Source organism: Mirounga angustirostris, unplaced genomic scaffold, assembly GCF_029215605.1.
Source record: "Mirounga angustirostris isolate CCGP_5_RB_7025 unplaced genomic scaffold, mMirAng1.0.hap1 SCAF_2, whole genome shotgun sequence".
In the NCBI taxonomy this organism is placed as follows: domain Eukaryota; kingdom Metazoa; phylum Chordata; class Mammalia; order Carnivora; family Phocidae; genus Mirounga; species Mirounga angustirostris.
The window spans coordinates 79,531,087-79,546,034 of NW_026991710.1; the positions used below are offsets into that span (position 1 = coordinate 79,531,087).

General features: G+C 35.0%; 1 protein-coding gene across 1 annotated transcript in view; it reads right to left on the reverse strand.

The window, feature by feature from the left end:
- Positions 1 to 14,948, reverse strand: part of STPG2 (sperm tail PG-rich repeat containing 2) — a 325,579-nt gene that overhangs the window by 34,006 nt on the left and 276,625 nt on the right. The window lies entirely within an intron of this gene.

Sequence of the window (14,948 nt, forward strand, 5' to 3'; positions counted from 1 at the left end):
TATAAAAGACTGCTAGGAACTTAAAATTGTAAGTTCAGAGCAGCATTTCAGGTGCTGCCACCTTAAAAATATAAACCTTATTATTTGAAGAAATTAGCTGAAAATAGAGACACAGAGTAGCCTCCTAAGGCAAGAGATACTTCATTAATGAAATTATTGTACAGATTAAATAATTTATGTAAATTCTAAGCATGGTGCTCTGTAGACTCCAAATAATAATCATAGTTACTTTCTCTAGTCCTTTCCCTACTTCCATGAGAATATTATACTGCAAGATGCTGTAAGGCAAGAACTTTATAAAATAGAATTCTCAGATATAAACTACCATGCAGGAAAGGATTAACTCAGCAGGCCTTAGTTGCTCAAACCTGCACATTTCCAAGAAATGCCTGTCTTATGTAAATGACCCCAACTAAAAACTCTGGACACCAATGCTCAGGTGAGTTTCCTTGGCTGACCACATTTTTTCACATGCTGTCATACCCAACTGGGGGGAAATTAGGTGCTTCCATGCAATTCCACTGGGATAGGATACCTGAAACCTTGTGCCTAGTTTCTCCTGGACTCCATCTCATGTTCCCTTGCCTTTTCTGACTTTATTCTGTATTGTTTCATTGTAATAAATAGTAATTGTGTGTATAACAGTTTTTCTGATTCTTGGGAGTTCTTCTAGTGAGTCATCAACACTGTGAGTGATCTCAAGGATCTCTAATACAACTACAAAATAGTCTCATATATTTCTTAAAGTTATGATGACCATGCAGCTCATTTTCCAAATGGGTATACTTTTCAGAGTGAACAAGGCACTATTAACAGCTACACACAGTGCAAGATGAAGGATGTGGGTCAAATCAAGCATTTTTTTAAAGATTGTATTTATTTATTTGAGAGAGAGTGCACATGAGTGGGGGGGGAGCAGACAGAGAGGAAGAAGCAGACTCCCCAGTGAATAGGGAGCCCAACGTGGGGCTCGATCCCAGGACCCTAGGATCATGACATGAGCCGAAGGCAGACACCTAACTAACTGAACTACCTAGGTGCCCCACGCACATTTCTATTAAGAACTTTTCATCATAAGTGAAAACAGAGAAAAAAATTCAATAGGGAATTAGATAACTTGAGGGGAGAGTCAAACTTTGAACGGCCACCGTGCAGAGTACTCATTGAGTCAAATAGACAAATCAACTGAAATGCCAAAGAGCAGTCAAGACTTAATTGCATTTATGATCATCAGTTTGGAGTGGGTCACACATGCGCAATAAAGGAAATTTATTCCAGAGGTCCTCTTTGGTAAAACAACAACAAAACAAAACAAAAAAACAAAGAAAAGGAAAACATCATGAGAATGACTTTGAATTCTCAATTACCAAATCCTGCCAATTGCCCTCAGATTTTCTTTCAGATCTCTTTCTATGTGTGCATTTTGCATCTTCCCATGTTGGGTCCCTAACACCTTACCAGTAATACTTCAATACACCAGAAGTCCAAAAGTTCTAATCTAGAATCAAAACTCTTTTATTATTTGTTTTTAATTAAAAAGCAGGGCATGCTCTCATTATATTTACAAAGTAAAAAAATATATAAAATAATGAATAAATCACTTCTTATACAAAACCTATTATTTTGCTGCATTTATTTCCATTCTTTTTAAAGTAAATAATATTCATTGTTAACACACACAGTTCTAATTTTTTTAATGAGATCATATTCTACAGAAATTTTTATATAATCTTTTTCAATTGATATTTTACTAAAAGCATCTTATCAGCAGATCCTGTTTGCTTTAAAAATATATCCTTTAAACAACTTTATCATATTCCATCATAATGAAACCATCAATCCTTTCATTTTCAGATGAGAAATCTGAAGCTTTGAGAGGTTAAGTGACTTCTCCAAAATCACAGAGGTAGTCACATTAGATTTAGGATGAAAAAAAATTTTTCTCCAGATTTCTTGTTTAATATTTTCTGACTTCACTTTAATCTGCCCAACATAGTGCTGCTCATTTAATCTTCCTCAAATACTGACTGAATCATATCAGCCCCTGCTTTACAGCATTGGCTCCCAACTCCACAGAGAAAAACAAATTCTCACCCTAGTTTCAAGACCATTTAAAATCTAGCTTTAGAACACCTTCCATCCTATCCAAAACCACTTTAACTCAATCATCTGCTCAAATTTAGCCTGTATTGTTACCCCAGAATACAGCATGCCGATTACAGAGTCCAAGACTTATGGACCCTGTTTCCTTCAGCAAGATTTAATTTTCTTTTCTCTCATATATCCAAATACTAAAATCCTTCAAGGCTCTATTCAAATCCTGTATCCTTTACAAAATCTTTTCAAACCACTCTAATTTACTCTAATTTTTTAGTCCTCTAAATTATTTTTATATGCATAGTAGAGTGTCTTCCTATTAGATGTAAATTATCTCAATTATTCATTGGCATGTCAATCACCCTGGCAATGCTAAAGAAAAATACTCAACTATACTGACTGGACTTGCTTTAAATTCATGAATGCAAACTTCAGATGGATTCCTTTTTTCAAAAAGTTGTATTGTAGTAAAGTATACGTAGCATAATATTAATAATCTTAACCAGTCAAAAGCACAATTCAGTATCACTAAATACATTCACAATTTTGTATAACCATCACCACTATATATGCCCGGAACTTTTTAGCATTCCCAACAAAACTCTGCATCCATTAAATAATAATTCTCCCTTCCCCCATATCCCCAACTCTAGTAATCTCTATTCTACTTTTTATGAACTTGCATATTCTAAGTACTTCATAAAAGTGAAACTGTATAGTATTTGTCCCTCTGTGTCTGGCTTATTTTTTATAAAGCATAATGTTTTCAAGATCCATTCATGTTGTTCCATATATCAATATTTCAGTCCCTTTTGTGGCTGAATAATATTTAATTGTACATATATAACACATTCTGTTTATTCATCTATTGATAGACACTTGGATTGTTTCTACCTTTTTGGCTATGAACATTGGTGTACAAATATCTGTTCATGTCTCTGTATTCAATTCTTCTGGATATATGCCTAAGAGTGAAATTGCTGAGTCATACATTAGTTTTGTGTCTAATCATTTGAAAAACCACCAACCTGTTTTCCACAGCAGCTGCACTGTTTTATATTCCTACCATTTGATACACAGGGTTCCAATTTCTGCACATCTTTGTCATTTGCTCTTTTTTAGATTATAGCCATGCTAGAAGGTATGAAGGGGTATTTCATCATGATTTTGATTTTCATTTCCCTCCTACAAATGATCCTGAGCATCTTTTCTTATGCTTATGGCCATTTATATATCTATATTGGAGAAATGTCTATTAAAGAACTTTGCCCACTCTTTAAAAGATTTTATTTATTTTTGGAGAGAGACAGAGTGGGTGAGGGGGGAGGCAGGGGCAGAGGGAGAGAGAATCCCAAGCAGACTCTGCGTTGAGCGCTGAGCCCAATGCAGGGCTCAGTCTCACAACCCTGAGATCATGACCTGAACTGAAACTAAGAGTTGGACACTCAACCATCTGCACCATCCAGGCACCCCAAGAACTTTGCCCATTTTTTAAATTGGCTTGTTTATTTTTTGTTGAGTCTTAAAATTATATATAAAAATAAATGATTTGCAAATATATATATATGATTTATAAATATTTTCTTCCATTCAGTAGGCTTTTTGCCATCTTAATAATATCCTTTGATGTGCAAAAGTTCTAGTTTTTGTAAAGATTTTATTTATTTGAGAGAGAGAGAGACAGTGACAGAGAGAGAGGAAAAAAACATGAGTGGGGGGAGGGGCAGAGTGTGAGGGAGAAGGAGAAGCAGACTCTCCACTGAGGAGGGAGCCCAATGCGGGCATAATCCCAGGACCCTGAGATCGTGACCTGACCCGAAGGCAGACACCTAGCCGACTGAGCCACCAAGGTGTCCCCAAAAGCTCTTAATTTTAATGAAGTCCATCTCTATTCTTTTTGTTGTTATCTGTGCTTTTGGTGTCATATCCATGACATCATTATCAAATCTGATATAATGATATAATGGCTATTTGGGGCCCCGTGCAATTCCTTCTGAATTGAGAACTGGCTTTACCATTTCTGCAAAAGAAGCTGTTAGAATTTTGATACGGATTGTGTTAAGTCTGTAGATCATTTTTAATAGCATTGACATCTTAACAATATTAAGCCTTCCTATTCATGAACACAGGTGAAAGTTTAAGGTCTTCTCAGGTCTTTTCTGATCCAGAATCTTTCTCTGGGCATGCCCAGTGACATACTAAATCCCCTGTATGTGTGGCTATTTTTGAATATCCAAAAGATAACCAGGTACTGTCCTTTTAAATATCCTGCAAGCTGCTTTAGCCAGTAGAGATTAAAACAATTGTGACTTGCCTTTTGCCCCAAAATGATCAGGAACAGCAATATACAATCAGAACACAGAGCCCCAGTATTGGAAATACAAGGTCCTTATTGCCCACCCTGGCTCCAGCAAGCCAAGCCAGAAATATGGGTTTTCATTTCCACAGCTGCCTGCCATGGGGCGGGGTGGAGGGTTGGGTAGTCACTACACTGAAGGCTGAAATGGGCAGATATTAACAACTCACCAGCCAAGCTTTCCACTAGGTGGTGCAGTGTTCAAATAGACTCCAGAGTTCCAAAAAATGCACTTCAGTTTGTGCCAGTACAACTGTTTTCTAGGTGGAGAGACAAATTCCTGACACTTTCTATTCCACTACCTTCCCTGACTTCACTCCCCATCAGATGGGTTCTTAACCCCCAAATTTATGTATCTACCCCAATTTCTCTCCCAATCCCCAGACTCATGTATATAATTCCCACCTCTATGGACTCTTAATGCTGCCACTCAGTAATACTATTTCTGTCTGATCTATGTAGTCTCCCACTCCTAAATGACTATTTCACAACTTCTCTTTTCAGTCACTCAGTAAATCTTCACTTTCTGCCAATTAGAGTACTTTCTACATCTCACTGAGAAAATAAGGCAGAGATTTCCACTGACCCCCATTACTATCTGCCCAGTTTACCAGCAACTTGCATATACATCCTATTCTCCCCTGACTGTTATCATAGATCCAAACTGCTAGGGAGGTCAAATAAAAAAACTATTTTTAAAAAGGAGGGGAGGTTAATTAAAGGTTTCTGCTTATCTTCAAAATTCAACTATCTTTTTTTGTGGCGAGTTCTGGGGAGAAAGGGTATACTCTTCCACTTCTTTTATTTTTATTTATCTAATAAATACTTAACAAATATGAGTCTTTACTTATATATAACAAATTTTTATTTTTTAATTTTTTGAAGATTTATTTATTTGTTTTAAAGAGAGAGAAAGAGAGAGAGCATGTGCACTCAAGTTGGGAGAGAGAAAGAAGGAGAGAATCTTTAAGCAGACCCCCACATTGAGCATGGAGTCCCATGAGGGGCTCAATCCCACAACCCATGAGATCATGACCTGGGCCCAAACCAAGAGTCAGACGTTTAATGGACTAAGCCACCCAGGTGCTCCTATAATTTTTAAAATTTAACAGAGAATGGTACACCATGTCTATTAGTAATTCAAGCATGTCCTCTAACAATATACTTATAACTGCAATCAGTTTAATGTATAAAACCCTGAAATACATTCTACCTGAATTACTGGTTTGTGGAAAGCAGCATAATAGTTCAAAGGGAGAAAATTGTGCTCATACTGCATACTCTAGTATTCTTTTCTATTGTAAGGATTTATCAGTATCTTCTCTACAACTGAGTAATCTTTATTTACTCTGAAATAAGCCTATTTTCCATGGACATACTGCCTTTTCTTTTCCCTAGTATTATAAATTGTCTACTTCCTTAAAAAAATAATATGCTTTATATTGCCTTCATTTCTCTTCATCTTTATTTTCTACATTCATAAAATATTTGGCTTTTTAAGAATATACTGGTACTGTATGTGTATCTAAATTTGACCAATACTTTCTTAAACAATGAGATCAGCTAAAACTTTATTTATATTTACTGGGCTCCCTGAATATACTGCAGACTGGTCAAAAACTCTATGTTTGTATTCTTAGAAAATGATTCTCCATGAAAGATGTATGAAATCCATCCTATTTTTATAGGTTCCTATCTCAATTCCATGCCATGTTCTTTGGCTTTAAATGTTATAAAGCCCTTGGATAAAAGTCTTAGGAAACAGAGCCTGGTGAGAGGTGCTCTACAGATGTAAAATAAATATTCATGACACCTGGTGTAGAATTCACATGACCAATAAAAAACTTCAACCATGACATGAGTTTGTCCTTCAAATTTGTGGTTCCAATTGGACCAACCAACATTGTCTGAGTATATTTCTGATTTTTCTAATCATAATTTTTTCTCTTTCTCCTCTTCAATCTCTCTTGTTTTTTTTTTTATTTTTAAAAAAATATCTCTCTCTTTCTGCTCTCCCCACAAGAGTTATTTCAAATCTCCCCACTTGTTGAAGACTTGAATGAATTACATGATGTCATGTTCTGCTTTGGCATATTGTGATGTTTTAAATTAAGAAATCATTAGATAGACAAAATTATAAAAAGTACAAGAAGTATTCCCTTCTGCATTCTTTATAGATTGTTCTAGTTCCCTGTACCTTTCAGAAAATGATTTTGCCTTATATTTTGAGGAGAAATTCTTAGAAAGAATTCCTGCAATTCCTTGTTCCCTCCACTCAGTCCAAGAAGCATAGGAGCATATCCACTATTTCTGTTTTCCTCCTTTTAAGTTCAGTAGAATAAAACTGTAGACCAGAAAAAAGTGAAAAATATGTTTTTAATTTTACATATATATGGCTACATTTCGATGTGCTTATCATATTGCCCCTCAATCCTATTATCCTATCCTCTTTAGGTAGATGCACTCCGCTTTGCTCTTGCAAAGGGCTAGAAAATAATCAAGGCATCAAGCTTATTACTATTGACTGTAACCCAAACCAGTAATTTGTAAGAGCCACTATAAAAATGTACCCTACCATTTCAAAGCCCCTGGACCTTCCTCCAAAAAGTGAAAACACCAAATAAAAGATGTGAGAACATGACTTCACAGATATTCTTTATTTACACTGACTGCAGCCATCGCACCTGTAGTATCCATGAAGTTGAATACTCGATGCAGGCTTTTATTTATAATTCAAATCCACCTCTTCATTATCTCATACTTTCATCTTTTCTTCATAAAAAAGATCCTTTGAAAACTCCCTGACCTCCCCCTAAAATGAAGTTAATTATATCACAAGCAGCTCTTCTCCTAATTAAGCTTACTCTAACCACAAATGCATTTTCTCATAATCACTAACACTAGGATAAGGTCCTCTGGTTGACAATTAGGTGAATGCTCTGCTCCATGAGATGGACTCCCAAGTGTAATATGGATTTAACTCAGGTTTGTAGTTACAAGAAAGTTAACCCTTTGCAAAGTAAGTTTTTCTGAAAATATCCTTTGTGATAGTCAACACCTTCCAGAATTCAGTGAGTTAATCCTTTCTATTTTTGCTCCTAAACTTGATAGATAGATGGTAGATAGATAGATAGATAGATAGATAGATAGATAGATAGATAGATAGATGATAGATAGATAGGTAGATGATAGATGATAGATAGATAGATAGATAGATGATAGATAGATAAATAGATAGATCCCTAATACAAAACAATAGATGTCCTTCTGATTAGTATTAATAATACATACACTGAGACTAAACCTTCCATTAGTTCAAAAATATCAAATTTCCAAACAAATGTATTCATGCATTATTAGTGGTCAGTGAGTTCATCCTGTCTCAGTGGAGTGTGTTGTGTTTTCCTTGCCACTTTCTTGTACATATTCAATAGGGGTACAGACAGAGGTCAATAAGTTTAATAAGTTATGAGATTAACAACTACATCATTGGTCTTATACCAGCCCAATTTACCATATGAAATTAAGAGCAAGGAACTTAATTTCTCTGATAACTTCAGTGAAGAAAAAAAATCTACAAGTTGTTGGTAAATGTTGCTAAATGAGATAAATGACACGAGACCAGCCCTACAAATATTTAAATAATTTTAATTAAAATTATTACAGTCATTATTTTCATATGTTATTTGTTGGCTGTCAGTCTAGACTTTAGGGGTTTGGAATTACTGGCCTTCCGTCTTTTTAATGAGAAGTAAAATGGTATATTAAAAGGTATAGCATATATTTCAGGGAAGAATGGTTTTAGTTTATCAAAGCATCTTAGAAAGCCATTTGTGTGAGAATAGGGAGGCTCTGGAGGGCTATCTGCAAGGAAAGTATTTTTTTTAAAAAGGAGATAAAAGACTCTATGAGAAAATGAAAGGTGTTTGGTTTTATTTTGCTCTGGCTTTCTAGACAGGAAAGAGATGAAGAACCCAACAAATTAAGGGGACAAGGAAATCATAGATGGGAAAACAGAAAAAGGATTTAGCAAGATGGCAGAAAGCTGGGAATAATATACCTACAAGGGACATTGTAAAAGATTTAGGAAAAATGGTTGTTATATTTACATTTAAACTGTTTGCTGATGAGAAAAACAAAATACACTGGACGGTGAAAGAGATATTTTATTCAGGCTATTGCAAAGAGGATGTCATATGAGAAATGTCTCAAAGAAAAGGAAGGGGGCCTGAAGTTTTATGGCCTAGCCATAGGTAAACCAGAGTCATTTACTAGTTTTAAGGGAGTCATGAGAAAGGATGGAGGTTAGTCTTTTATCAGAGGATATGAGGGCAGGGTGGTCCTTTGCCATTAGCCTTTACCCAGAACACGAATGCGTGAAGGATTTCTTAATCTTCACTGCTTACTCAGAATAATAGGACTAAAAAAAAAAAAAGAAAAAAAGGTCAAAATTGTCACTATTCTCTGAAATAATCATCCTTTTTTTACCACCTACCTTTAGTAAAGTTTACTGTGTATAGTACTTTTCTTTCAAGGCATGAAAGAGAGTTGAATTTTGTTTTAGATGGAGTAGAGGTAAGAAAAGAATACAGGTGGTGAGATATAAAGTGGTGATCAATGATTGAGTGGCAGAAGGAAATTAAAACAAGAGGTGGTGAGAAGGAAGTCACCAAGAATCTTCAGCACTACTGCATGGTCAGGGAGTAAGGGGTTGTATTTTTAATGTATGTAATAAGATTGGAGGATTTCCTGATTAATATTTGGGCTATTCAAATAAAACCAGAAAAATAAGGTGCCCATAACGAAATATAAAAATATTTAATATTGCCAGCAAAAACTTGTTTGCTGAAGTTTCGGGAACTTGTTTCCTGGAGTTTCAGATAAGGTCTAAAGATGTATCACAAGAAGGGATGCTGTATTCCTTTATCTATCCAGGTAATAAGCCAGAGAGTTTTGGGAGATGCCAGATACTCTAGGGATTATAGATATCTGAACTATTGCAAGAGCCTCCTAACTTGTCAGTCTGCTTCCACTGTTCTTTTCAATCCATTCTCAACACTAGCACAAGTTTTCTCAAGGATGAATCTGATGTATTACTTCCCTATTTAACAGCTTCTGACAGCATACCAAGATTGTTCATGATTTAACTCAACATAGTTATATTCTCAAATTCACTACTCTCACCACCACCAGCCACATTATATTACTTGCTTTCATGTTCATCTATTGATCTTCATATATCTAAACATAATTGATTATTCCTAAGTCTTTGTTTCTAATGTATTCTATTAGAGAATTTAACACAATAAAGTCTTAGCTACTGAAGTCCAGACCATGATAAAAGTGCAAGGGCAGGAACTAAGGTTTGGGTGTTATGTACCCACCCCATACTATATACCCTGCCCAGACCCTAGCTCTATAGGGGTGTTCAATAAATGTTTTTAAATTAATGCCCAACGTGCTATAAGTATCTCTACCCTGGTAAGTAAATCAGCCAGAGCCAAGTCCATGTCTAAATATATGTCTTATTTGGGAGGTGGTGAATTTTACATGGTACACGTGGCAAAATATGATGACATTTCAAGGATGATAGAAAGAGGACATAAGCTTGAAACAGTGGGTCGAACTATAGGGTCTTCAAATTTTCTTACAACCTTGTGAGTAAACAGTTTTATGGTTAATATGTTAAGAGTGGAAATAAAAGAGATTCAGAAAGAAAATATAGTACTAAATATCTAAAGATGGTCATATTGGAAGCAAAAATACTCTAACCCAGGTCCTCACTGTCTCTATATATGCCTCATTAGCAAGAGTCAGTGTATTAGTTTCCTATTACTATTGTAACATCACAAATATAGTGGCTTAAAATAATACAAATTTATTATCTTATAGCTCTGGAGGTCAGAAACTAAACTGGGTCTCACTGGTCTAAAACCAAGGTGTGTGCAAAGCTGCATTCCTCTCTGGAAGCATGAGGGAAGAACACATTCTCTTGCCTTTTCTATCTTCTTGCGGTCACCCACATTCCCTGACTCACCACCTCTTCAATCTTCAAAGTCAGCAATGGCAGGTTGAGTCTTTCTCATAATATATCATTCTGACTCTGTTTTCCTCTTTCACTTATCTAAGGATGCTTCTGATTACACTGAACCCTCTTTAAAAATCCAGAATAGTCTCCTTATCTCAAAATCAGTTGGTTTATCTCAAAATCAGTTGGTTAGCAACCTTAACCTTAATTATCCCTGCCATATGTTATGGGTTGAATTGTGTCCCCCAAAAGATGTGTTGAGGTTTCAACTCCTAATATTTCACAATGTGACCTTATTTGGAAATAGGGTTGTTGCAGATTACATAAAATGAGTTCATTTTGGAGTACTGTGGGCTCTTAATCCAATATGACTGGTGTTCCTATAAATAAAAGGAGACAGACACACAGGAGGAAAATGGCCATGTGATGATATAGGCAGAGATTGGAGTGATACATCTACAAGCCAAGGAATGCTAAGTATTGCCAGTAAACACCAGAAGCTAGACGAGGCAACACAGGATTCTCTTCTTCAGGTTTCCAATGGAACATGGCCCCCTGCTGAAACCTTCATAGGAACGTCTTGTCTCCATAGCTGTGAAACATTTTCTGTTGTTTTAAGCCATCCAGTTTGGGGTAATTTGTTATGGCAGCCCTAGCAAACTAATATACCATGTAAAAGAACATTAGGACATGAGAATTAGGACATGGACATCTTCATGGGGACATTATTCTGTCTACCACAGTCAATGTGGAAATGATAAAAAATAGAAGACATTTGCCCTCTAATTAAGAAAAAATTAGATAAATCTCTTTTTGGAAAAATGGAAATGATCATCTTTATTTCCTTCTATTTTACACAGTATCCTGAGGGCTTTTATCTACTTGGAACTTCTATTAAGAATTACAGATCACGGGCGCCTAGGTGGCTCAGTTGGTTAGGCAACTGCCTTCGGCTCAGGTCATGATCCTGGAGTCTCAGGATCGAGTCCTGCATCGGGCTCCCTGCTCAGTGGGGAGTCTGCTTCTCCCGCTGACCCTCCCCCCTCTCATGCTCTCTCTCTCTATCTCATTCTCTCTCTCAAATAAATAAATAAAATCTTAGGTAAAAAAGGAATTACAGATCACTCAGCAGCAATTTTTAATCGCTGCTTTTTCTACTGATTTTAATACTAAGTGAATTAAGTGCTTACTTAATATATATGGCTATTCTAAGTTCAGTTTAGGAAAACATATAATTTAACTAAAAAATGAGAAGCCCAAACATAGACTAGTCACTATGACAGAGCCTAAACAGACTGGGGAAAAAAATCTACCTGCTCAGTGTCCTTCAGTATTATAAAAAGGAGAAAAAATTTCTGCTATAAATTTTTAGAGGTTATTTTTTAAATTTTACTTTATTGTGGTAAGAACACTTAACATGAGATCAACTCTCTTAACAATATTTTTTAAGTGTTCATTGTTGACTGCAGGTACAATGTTGTATAGCAGATCCCTATAATTTATTCATCTTGTTCAACCGAAATTTTATGCCACTGATTAGTATTTTCCCCATTTTCCCTCCCCTCAGTCCCTGGAAACCACCATTCCATGTTGATCCTATGAATTTGGCTATTTGAGACACTTGTATAAATGAGAACATTCAGTACATATCTTTCTGTGATGGTTTATTTCACTTCATATAATGCCAACAAGTTTCATCCATGTTGTCTCACATTGCAGAATTTATTTCTTAAGGCTAAATAGTATTCCATTGTATGTATAACTACATTTTCATTATCCATTCCTCTGTCATTGAACATTTAGTTTGATTCCACATTTTGGCTATTTTGAATAGTTATGCAATAAACATGGAAGTGCTAATATCTCTTCAAGACTCTGATTTTAATTTTTTTAGATAAATACTTAGAAGTGGAATTACTGGCTCCCAGGGTAGTTCTATTTTTAATTATTTGAGAAACCTCCATATTATTTTCAATAGCAGCTGCACCACTTTGTGTTCCCACCATCAGTGTACAAGAGTTCTAATTTTGCCACATCCTCACCAACATTTGTTGTCTTTGTTTTTTTGATAATAGCCATCCTGGCAGGTGTGAGTTGGTATCTCATTATGGTTTTGATTTGTATTTCTTTGTTGATCAGTGATGCTAAGCATTTTTTCATATACCAATTGGCCATTTGCATGTCTTCTTTGGGGCAATATCTATTCAAGTCCTTAGCCCATTTTTAATCAGGCCATTTATTCATTTATCTATTAATGCTATTGAGTTGTAAGAATTCCTTATATATTTGAGACTAATACTTTATTAGATATATGCTTTGCAAATATTTCTCCCTATTCCATAGGTTGGCTTTTCACCGTTTGTTATGCAGAAGCTTTGGAGCTTTTAAAGACATTTAAATCTGTATTCAGCACGGCTAGTGTTTAACAACCCTTTTAAGGGTTACAAGATTTCATTCCTTTTTAAAAATTTTTAAGTATATAAATATATATATATATTGGAAATTTATATACTTCCAAAGATCTTTTAACCTTACAAAAGCAAAATGACTCATTTTGCATTTTTTCATTCTGTCAGATTTATCTTTCTACTTAATAGAGTAGGATTTGTCTTTTGAGATAAGGCACATTCTGTGCTGTTCCCTAGTGACCAATCTTTATAGGAACATCAGGTTCAGACCTATTCTGCCCATAGAACTGGAGGCTGATAATGGGCAGGGCGGGGGAGGGGGGCAGGGAACAGGAGAATGTGAATGGGGACAGGTAAAAGAATGAGAGCTTTTCGCCTAATAGGAAGCTTTCTCCTCAGAAAAGGAATTTCATTTGCCTTACAGATCTGCACACCATTACCAGATATGAACACTTAATTCAATTGTGAGGAGCATGTAGCTAAAATGCCTGAGGGGGGAGAAAAAGTATAGAGAGAAAATCTTATATTACAATAGCAATGGAAAAGAAAATCAAAGATACCATCTTATTTGAAAAATATTTTACATTAAATACAAGACCAAATACATATTTAAAGTATTCCAAATTAAAAACAAAATGTACCTGAAGACAAAAAAACAAAAACAGAACAAGTCATTCAAGAACTCTTCAATTTCTTGTGAAATATTTTCATTTCCTTAGCTAACATTATTAGATTCTGAAAAGATATTATTCCTAAAATCATATGGCTAAAAGACAACAATGCATTCCAGCTTTTGCATAAATGTTAATAATTTCTTTTCTCTCATATTCAAAGCACCCTTATTAAATCTTGCTAATGTTCTCTCAATCCTGATTCTCAGAGGACCTAACTATAAATATAATAATCTATGTAATATTTTCAAAAAGAAAAACTGGACAAAAATCTTAATACTAGAAAATAATAAGAGCCCTCTATCCCAAGAACGAAATAAAGACCGGCATGTAGTTATCTATATACTGTTAGTTACTTGTATAGCATATAGGTGGTAAGTGGTAAATTTAAACATGCTGCCTTAAATTACCTGAATCTTGGATTTTAAAAGGCAAGAGACTAATACTAGGCTACAATTCTGTAAAGCAAAGAATTATTTAAATTCAATGGCAAGGATTTTAAAATAAAGTTTTTGAGTATATTTAAACGTCAATTAATTCTACATATTTCTATTTCTTGATTTCAGGCAAAAGCTTTATGAGATGGCATGTAACTAAAGACAAATAGGGAACCTATAAATAGGCTGACCAAATGTCCCAGTTTGACCAGTACAATCTTATCTTATGGCTGTTGTCTGAACTTTTTTAATAGAACCTCTTTCATCACAGGATACAAATCAATGTACAGAAATCTGTTACATTTCTATACACTAAAAATGAAGCAGGAGAAAAAGAAATTAAGAAGACAATCCCATTTCTAACTGCACCAAAAATAATAAAATACCTAGGAATAAACTTAACTATAGATAGGAAAGACTTGTATTCTAAAAACTATAAAACACCGATGAAAGAAATTGAAGATGACACAAACAAATGGAAAGATATTCTATGCTCATAGACTGGAAGAACATATTGTTAAAATTTCTATATGACCCAAAGAAATCTACACTTAATGCAGTCTTTATCAAAATATCATCAGCATTCTTCACAGAACTAGAAAAAACAATCCTAAAATTTGTATGGAACCATAAGAGACCCAAAATAGCCAAAGCAATCTTGAAAAAGAAAAACAAAACTGGAGGTACCTCAATTCCAGACTTCAAGTTACATTACAAAGCTGTAGTAATAAAAATAGTATGGTACTGGCACAAAAATAGATACAAAGATCAATGGGATAGGATAGAAAGCCCAGAAATAAACCCATAATTATATGGTCAATTAATCTTCAATAAAGAAGGCAAGAATATGCAAGGGGAAAAAGAGAGTCTCTTCAACAAATAGTGTTGAGAAAACTGGACAACTACATGCAAAAGAATGACACTAGAATACTTTCCTATACCATACTCAAA